This window comes from Triticum dicoccoides, chromosome 1B (assembly GCF_002162155.2).
Source record: "Triticum dicoccoides isolate Atlit2015 ecotype Zavitan chromosome 1B, WEW_v2.0, whole genome shotgun sequence".
Lineage (NCBI taxonomy): Eukaryota > Viridiplantae > Streptophyta > Magnoliopsida > Poales > Poaceae > Triticum > Triticum dicoccoides.
In genome coordinates this window covers 624,864,968-624,873,812 of record NC_041381.1, presented here as the reverse complement: position 1 = coordinate 624,873,812, position 8,845 = coordinate 624,864,968, and the positions used below count along the sequence as shown (strand labels likewise).

General features: G+C 47.6%; 1 pseudogene; it reads left to right on the top strand.

Moving 5' to 3' along the window:
* Window positions 1-850: 850 nt before the first annotated feature.
* On the top strand, window positions 851-4,341 carry LOC119349195 (annotated as a pseudogene).
* Window positions 4,342-8,845: the final 4,504 nt, after the last annotated feature.

Below are 8,845 nucleotides of genomic sequence, written 5' to 3'. Positions count from 1 at the left end.
AAAAGGTGCAGACGAAAATTAAAAAAATTCAGGCAAAAAATAACGCTTTCAGTGTTTTTGCAACAAAGCTGCTGCTGCAGAGCGAGCTACGCAACATCTACCTAGTTGCAATCGTGACGCACCTCATCGGGGAGATCTGACGGCTATATGTGGCTCAATCCAATGGCGCGGGAGGAGGTTGATGTTCTCAATTAAACCCGGGCAAACGTCGGGCCGGGCCGGGTTTCGGGCCGGGCTTGTAAAAGCCCGACCTTCATTTCTCAAGCCCGAGCCCAGCCCGAAGCCTGAAATACTCCCTGATTTCAAACCCGAGCCCGGCCCGAAATCAAGCCCGAAGCCCGAAAGCCCGGCCCGAACGCCATTTTTTAATACATGGACGTGAAAGCCTGGCCCGAAGCCCGAAAGCCCGGCCAAAAATAGAAAAAGATAAGCCCGAGCCCGGCCTGAACTACATTTCGGGCTGCAAAACAAAGCCCGAGCCCGGCCCGGGTTTTTCGGGCCGGGTCGTCGGGCCGGGCTGCCCATGCTCGGGTTTATTCTCAATTAATTTTCCTGGCAGACGCGTAGCGTTCCCAAAAAATAGAGTCAAGGGTGCATTTTGCAAAGTGCAGTCTCTTCCATTTTCTTAACGTGTCTCTGCTGCAACCTGCGTGGGTCGTCACGAGGCTGGCGGAGTCGTCGAGGAGGCAAGGGGTGAGGGTCGGGTCGAAAACGACACACCTCTTGGAAGGCCTTGTGACCGTTCGATCCGTCCAAGGGCTAGCTGCCTTTTGGCTCCATCGGAGTGTCCTCCAACGCGGCGGAGATCTATTTCTATCCCCCGGAACCCTCCGCCCCTTCCCCCCAAATCTCTCCGCCGCCTCGCCACCCTCATCTCAGCCTCAGCCTCACCCTCACCCTCGCCGCCGACCCCCAGCCCCTCTCCCCAACCCCTGCCCGATGACGTCCCCGGCGCCAGCGCCGCCAGCGGCCGCCGCGGCGCAGTCCCCGCCCCCGCGCATCGGCCTCGCCGGCCTCGCCACCATGGGCCAGAACCTCGCGCTCAACATCGCCGAGAAGGGCTTCCCGATCTCCGTCTACAACCGCACCGCTGCCAAGGTCGACTCCACGCTCTCCCGCGCCGCCGCCGAGGGCGCGCTCCCGGTCCTCGGCCACCGCGACCCGCGCGACTTCGTGCTCTCCCTCGCGCGCCCCCGCACCGTGGTGCTCCTCGTCCAGGCCGGCCCCGCCGTCGACGCCACCATCGACGCCCTCTCGCCCTACCTCGACGCCGGCGACGCCATCGTCGACGGCGGCAACGAGTGGTACCAGAACACGGAGCGCCGCATCGAGCAGGCCGCATCCCGGGGCATACTCTACCTCGGCATGGGCGTCTCCGGCGGCGAGGAGGGCGCGCGGAACGGCCCCTCGCTCATGCCTGGCGGCGACTTCCAGGCCTACAGCAACATCAAGGACATCCTGGAGAAGGCCGCGGCTCAGACGGAGGACGGCCCGTGCGTCACGTTTGTCGGGCCCGGTGGTGCCGGCAACTTCGTCAAGATGGTGCACAACGGGATCGAGTACGGTGATATGCAGCTCATCGCCGAAGCCTATGATGTGCTCCACCGTGTTGGTGGCCTCTCAAACTCGGAGATAGCCGATGTGTTTGCTGAGTGGAACAAGGGAGAGCTGGAGAGCTTCTTGGTTGAGATTACTGCAGATATATTCACAGTGGCTGATCCACTGGAGGGGAGCACCAGTGGGGCGCTGGTTGACAAGATTCTTGACAAGACCGGGATGAAGGGGACCGGGAAGTGGACGGTGCAGCAGGCGGCGGAGCTTGCAGTCGCTGCGCCCACCATTGCAGCATCACTGGATGGGAGGTACTTGTCGGGGCTCAAGGATGAGCGAGTTGCAGCCGCAAGTGTGCTAGAGGAAGAGGGGATGCCAGTTGGGCTTCTGGAGAAGATTAATGTCGATAAGAAGGTGCTGGTGGACAGGGTGAGGCAGGCACTTTATTCGTCGAAGGTTTGCAGCTACGCACAGGGGATGAATCTGCTAAGAGCCAAGAGTGTGGAGCAGGGCTGGAATCTTAACCTTGCCGAGCTTTCAAGGATTTGGAAGGGTGGATGCATTATTCGGGCAAGGTTTCTTGATAGGATTAAGAAGGCTTATGACAGGAACCCTGAGCTGGCCAATTTGATTGTCGACAGGGAGTTCGCCAGGGAGATGGTGCAGAGACAGGGCGCATGGCGGTGGGTTGTGGCCCGGGCAGTAGAGGCCGGCATCAGCACTCCAGGGATGTCTGCGAGCCTTTCATATTTTGATACCTACAGGTGCAACCGGTTGCCAGCGAATCTGATCCAAGCACAGAGGGACTTGTTTGGGGCACACACCTATGAGCGCATTGACCGCCCAGGTTCTTTCCACACTGAGTGGACTAAGCTGGCGAGGGAGGGCAAGTGAATGACTTTGCAGCCACCTGAGGAATTCGGTGGTACCATATGTGGTCTTGGTGACTCGGGGTGATATCTCTTCGTGGTTCTCTTTAATTTATCTATTGCTGTTTTTGCAATACGAGATCTGAATTGTGTACCTTGAATAATGTAGTGTCTTGTGCTGTATGCACCTGAAGAACATTTGTGTAGCTTCAGGTTTTCTATGGTTTAGATACACCCAGTTTTATCCACTCATAAGTTCGGAACTCATGGTTTTAATACCTCACATCCCAATGTTGCCTTGGAATTGTGATTTCAAAGATGTCAATATGGTGGTAAGAGTGGTGACTGATGTTTCTCTACTTCCATGAATCTATTTGAGGTTGTCTAGTGTTGTAAGATATTTCATTTCACCTGCTGTGCTGTCATCCTACTGTGGATTGTGGAAGATAGCTCTGGTCCTGGGGTGAGTATCATCTTGTTATGGGCGTGGCCATGCCATACGGCATGTATTCAAAAATATATTAAAGATGGAAGTTCTGTTTGATTGTAGAATGATACAAAAGGAAATCATAATTAATGGCCTGCTCATTCTCAGTGAAATGTTTTCATGTTTGTTCGATAGCAAACCTGGACATTTGTTGCAAATGATCATTTTTCTTGTTATTGTTTCAGCTTTGTGTTCCAGGAGAACACTGAATTATATCAGAGAGGTAAGAGGTACTTGTTTAGTTTTAGGAATTTATGCAGTACGTTTTTCAACCGGTCAAACTCAAACCTTTGATAAGATATGTAACTTCTTTTCCAGATTAATCCTTTCTTCATGTTGATCATGTTTCACTTCTTTTTACATGATGTAGTGGAAAGAATATTTCCCAACGAAGAGTTAGTGCAGACACCATACTTGGATGCAGAAGTCCTCTTTTATCCAAAGATTGTTTGTGTTTATTTGCCATGGAGACAAGCAGAATGTGAGTTATTCCTCCTCAAGGAGTATACGTTGAGCTGATTGAAAATATTTATGAACTTGTCGACGGTAGTACAGCTATGCAATATCTGAATTTATTTGTTCATCTGCAGCAGTATGTATGCATTAAATTTAGTGCTTGTTTATCTGTATACTGTGGTGAATACTTGTATCAATGCCCATGTCCCTTCTTTTTTGTAATGGTATCCTGTTGCAAGGGCTTGAGTTTTCCAGTAGTTAGAACAAGTTGTAAAAAAAAATTGAGCTGAGTCTGTTGTATATACACTAATTCGCAGGTCGCAACCAGAACCAGTACAACAGATGCATTTGGATGCTAGTGAAATCTGGAAAAAGGCGAAGAAGCTCAGGAGATACCGAAGGTCTTATTTTCACCATCTACATGATCTAAATATTTGTTTGCATTGTTCTACTCCCTCCGTTCGGAATTACTTGTCTCGGAAATGGATGTATCTAGAACTAAAATACATCTAGATACATCCATTTCTACGACAAGTAATTCCGAACGGAGGGAGTATTTATTAGTTCTTCTGCCACCTACTACAGTCTCTTGACTCTAGTGTTCTCAGAAGGGAACATTGTCAAAGGACAATTTTGCTCTTTCAGCGGTTTTCAGATGAACAACAATAGCGAACCGGCCATGTTCCGAAAGCGTTCGTGTGCTTACCGTCAAAAGTTATCGGCCATCATCCAAGAACCGTCTTCGACAATAATGCATAGGTCGAACTATGAGCATAAGATGCTTCTCACCTTATGCTCCAGCCTGTTCGCTAATGGTTTATTTTTTTTTGCGGGGTAAAAGAGATTTTCGTTGCTTAGTTTCTCTAATCAAATGGTTGCAGGCAGGAGAATTTACGGAGGTGGAGGACGGTGGGGATGTCGTGGGAGAGCGACGGGATACAAGGGTGGGCCCACCTCAATTAAAGGGTATTTAGTTGAATACCCATTATTTTTGGCAAAAAACTAAGTATATATACTGTATATTCTGTGTTGTATAATGAAAAACGTTACTCATACTCTAGAACATGCTAGTTAAGCATTTTAGCCCAAAAACAATGGCTAGCCCATCATCTATTCCCCCCTGCACCACGACATGGCCAATTTATTGACCCAATCGCTGCCGCACGCACATAGCCATCATCTTCGAGAAAAAAGTCCGATGCACCACGACATGGCCAATTTATTGACCCAATCGCTGCCGCACGCACATAGCCATCATCTTCCAGAAAAAAGTCCGATGCAACAGGAGACGAACCAGAAGTGCCATGTTCGCCAGATCTCTTCGCATCATCTCTTTGCATCGTACGTGACGCGAACCGCTAGGCGGCCAGGACCGGGCGGGGCTGTTGCCGTCGCCTGATCGGCGATCAATTGCAGGGTGTGCGGCGGTGGTGGTACGGATCGGCGGACGGCGCGACGAATCCATCCCTGATCCCTCGCCCCCTTTTGGTTTTGAACTTCTGATCACTGCAGTTGGCGGGTAGCAGCCTAACAGGCATCGATTCAATTCCCAAGACACAGCCTGGCAATTCACAAATTCAACTATTGAAGGTATAATTGCTAATTAAATTTAGTAGTCCCTCAACTTCGAAAATTGGGCTCTCTCCTCCTATCGATTCATAGTCGAAGTATCGAACTAAATTCATCTAGCACTGAAGTATCGAACTAAATTCATCTAGCACTGCAGGCAGCCAGGCAGGGCGCGGTTTTGTTCTTGTATTCTTACCAGTTGTCTTTCTATTTAATCATAATAAAATTAGAGACTTGCCTGTGGTCAGTTAAAAATTGATTAGACATGAAAACTTGCAATTTGTCATTCAAATTTGGAATTGAGAATCTTTATAAATTGTGATTTCGTTACAATGTGCATTATCTATAAAGATTAGTACTCTGAAACTTGAGCACTTGCACTTTTCAGGTCTAAAACATGAAGCAACAAGGGGCAAAGATACTTGAATGATTGATTGGCACATTCATTGAAAGGGAATTCTTCTTGCAAGTTAAGGATGAGGATACCATCACTCATTTTCAAAGCACAAGAAATTAAAGACCGTGTATTCAAATTTTCAGAACATTTTTATGGAAGCCCATAGCCTTCTTTTTGGAGCATATGACCGATTATAGTAGCATATTGTACTAGTTGTAAAATATATAAAAGAGATCCAATAGCATATTACAGTCATAAAAATGATCATAGCTTAGAATTGTTCAACAGATAGAAGTAATAATTGTTCAACACATCATGGTAAAAATCTAAGATATATAGAGGATAGAAAACAACAAATGATAAGAAAGCTTACATATTATAGGATAACTTTGTGATCTTTGGTGCTTTGAAAATGAGTGATGATGTCCTCATCCTTAACTTGCAAGAAGAATTCCCTTTCAATGAATGTGCCAATCAAGCATTCAAGTATTTTTGCCCCGTATTGCTTCATGTTTTAGACATGAAAAGTAAAAGTGCTCAAGTTTTAGAGTACTGATCTTTATAGATAATGCACATTGTAACGAATTCACAATTTATAAAGATTCTCACATTCCAAATTTGAATGACAAATTGCAAGTTTTCATGTCTAATCAATTTTTAACAGAAATGCTAACGCCCACACGTGTGGGCGTTCACCATCTCGACCACACGCAGGCATCACCATTGGCAAATTCGTGCACGAATCTTGGCACAATCCGGTCGGTTTTCTGCGCCACGTAGGACGAGGCGCGTGTGCGGTGTGCGAGACGGTTCGCCTGCACGTTGGTTGCCCTCCCGCGGTCAGCGGTTGCCACTCGGGGCGTGCGGTGGAACTGCAATGCGCCCGCACGCCACGCTCCGACCGCGGTTGACGTCAAACACGTCGCACACCTCTGTCCCCTCTCCCCTCACGGTCCATTTACTCACCCCGCACCGCATTTACTGGCAGAACCCACTCGCAGTTCAGACCATTGGAGGAGAAGGCGAGGGGAGAAGGCGACGGCAGAGGCGGAAGAATCGACGGTGTTCGCGGCCGTCGGTGGTGCTCGCCGGAACGGAGAGGCTTCGCCGGAGCTCCTGCGGATTGAAGGTAATGCTCGCTGCAACTCTCGCAATCCCTTCCTGCATTTCCCCCCTTCCCTCCTTGTTCGATTCCTCGATCGAGATTCGTAGAGATTCAGGCGATTCGGCGATGCGTCGGCGTTCCCGCCAGCGGCGAAGTCGCCTGCTAGCTGTTTTTGGTGGCACTGGGCAGTTTCGTCGCCGCCGCGGCGGCAGCATCGTCGGTGTGGTTACGCCTGTCCGGAGGCACGTACTAGCCTTGCCTTTGGATTGGACAGGTATCTCCCAGTTTGTTTGACGCGCATTGGTTCGAATTTGTGTTTGCAATCAGTTCGGGGGAGAATTTTGAGGTTGAATTTGAAGTCGCTGTAGTTACCATTGAACCCTAGATCTAGTTAGTTGGTTTTTGAAACTGTAGTATGAGGCGAACTTGGTAGGTTGATTAACTATCATGATTGTATGGCAACTAACTTCCTGAACAAATGTGATAGTTGCCACAAACGTGTTTTCCCATGCGGCAACAAATTACTGAAATGACTGTGATAGTTGCCACAAATAAGCTTTCCCATGCGGCAACTATTTTTTTGAATGACTATGGTAGTTGCCACACACATGCTCTTCCATGTGGCAACTAAATTTGCTGAATTACTGTGATAGTAGCCACAAACATGCTTTTCATTGTGGCAACTAATTTTTCTGAATGATTTGTGATAGTTGCCATACTGTGATAGTTGCCACAATCGGTAGTCAATGCAGTTTCAGCAGCCAACTACACTGGACGACAACTAGTGTTCACATCAAGTGTGCATGTTGCCACTTGGATAGTATATTCATGTGGCAAATAGAATGTGAACACACTGTCTCTTGCCATTCTGCAGATAGGACAGTGTGGCAAATTGGATGCATAATGTGGCAACCAAATTTGCATATCAATTGTGTCAGATGCCATACATATGCTTTGCATGTGGCAAGTTTTTGGCTGACCACATCATGTTTTATTGCCATTCTACTATCAGTACAATCGGTAGTCAATTGTGTCAGATGCCATACATATGCTTTGCACGTGGCAAGTTTTTGGCTGACCACATCATGTTTTATTGCCATTCAACTACTGCCACATCAATTTTTTTTTTGTTTTTGCCACAAAGACTTTGTGCTATCTGAACACACTGTGACAATTTTTCAGGTTTTTGATTAGATGTGGTTTCATCGCTTTTGTTGTAGTATGTGTTGCATTTCAGCACGGCAATTTACATTTCTGCCGCTGTGGCAGTTATCATTGTGCAAATTTTTTTAGGTTCTTGATTAGATGCTTACTTATTGCATTTACATTTCCACCATGACAATTTGGTCTGTTCCTATGTCAGCAGAATGGCTCGTGGCGATCATCAAAATGATGATGATGATTTCATGGATCCACCACAGCGTAATCGTGCAACTGCACGGAGAAAAGAGGGTGATGAGGTAAATTTCCACACCCCCTCCTCCTGTTTTATGTTACTAGGTGACACCTCGAGCTTGCAGTCGTCTGACACGAACTAAAATTTCATGACATTGCAAAACATGGCAACAACTGCTCACTTTTTTGCAAAACATGGCAACAACTGATCACTTTTTGTCTGTTTTTTTGCAGAAGAAGAAACGTATTCGCAACAAAGCCGCCCAAGAACGACTGACTGCGTTGACTGACAAATTCACCGACGATCAGAAGGGAGCTGCTGCTGAGATGGGTATGCAGGCTATGATGGATGTCCGGTGCACGAACCTTGTCAACCCTGTATGCGACTGGCTTGGTGAGATCTATGACCCTGCCTCCAGGGAATTCGTGATTCCGGGACGTGGAAGACTACCGTTGAACGAGGATTCTGTCTGCACTTTGGGTGTGCCTCGTGGACATATCAAAGTCCCGTATGGGGTCAATAATGAGATCGAGCAAGAGCTGTTCCCCCGTTTGTTTCCTGGGTTGGAATCCATGCCGAATACGTCTGCAGTGGCAGATTCGCTGCAGGCCATGACGACGCATGGAGATGTTTTCAAGATGAAGCTACTCATGTACCTCATCTCAGCCGTTTTCGCGCCGACCACTTCTCTTCGCCCAAGCAACAAATGCTTCCCCATCCTGGTGAATGATCCATCTTACTAATTTATTTTCCTTTAATCTTCTGGCTCCGATGTCATGTGTAAAGCTAGTGACTGCCAGTGTTTTTTGATGTTTTTTTCCATTTGATTTCTCATGCGGCAACTTTTTTGCCCTGAACTTTTGTGTGGTGCAGGCGGATCTGAAAAATGTGAAGAACATGAATTGGTGTAAGTTTATCGCCGACTTCCTGCATGATGCATTCTCCAGCAAGATGTTCCAAAAGGGTTGCCGACTGCATTTAATGATATTTTTTTACCAGTTCTTTTCTGTGAACA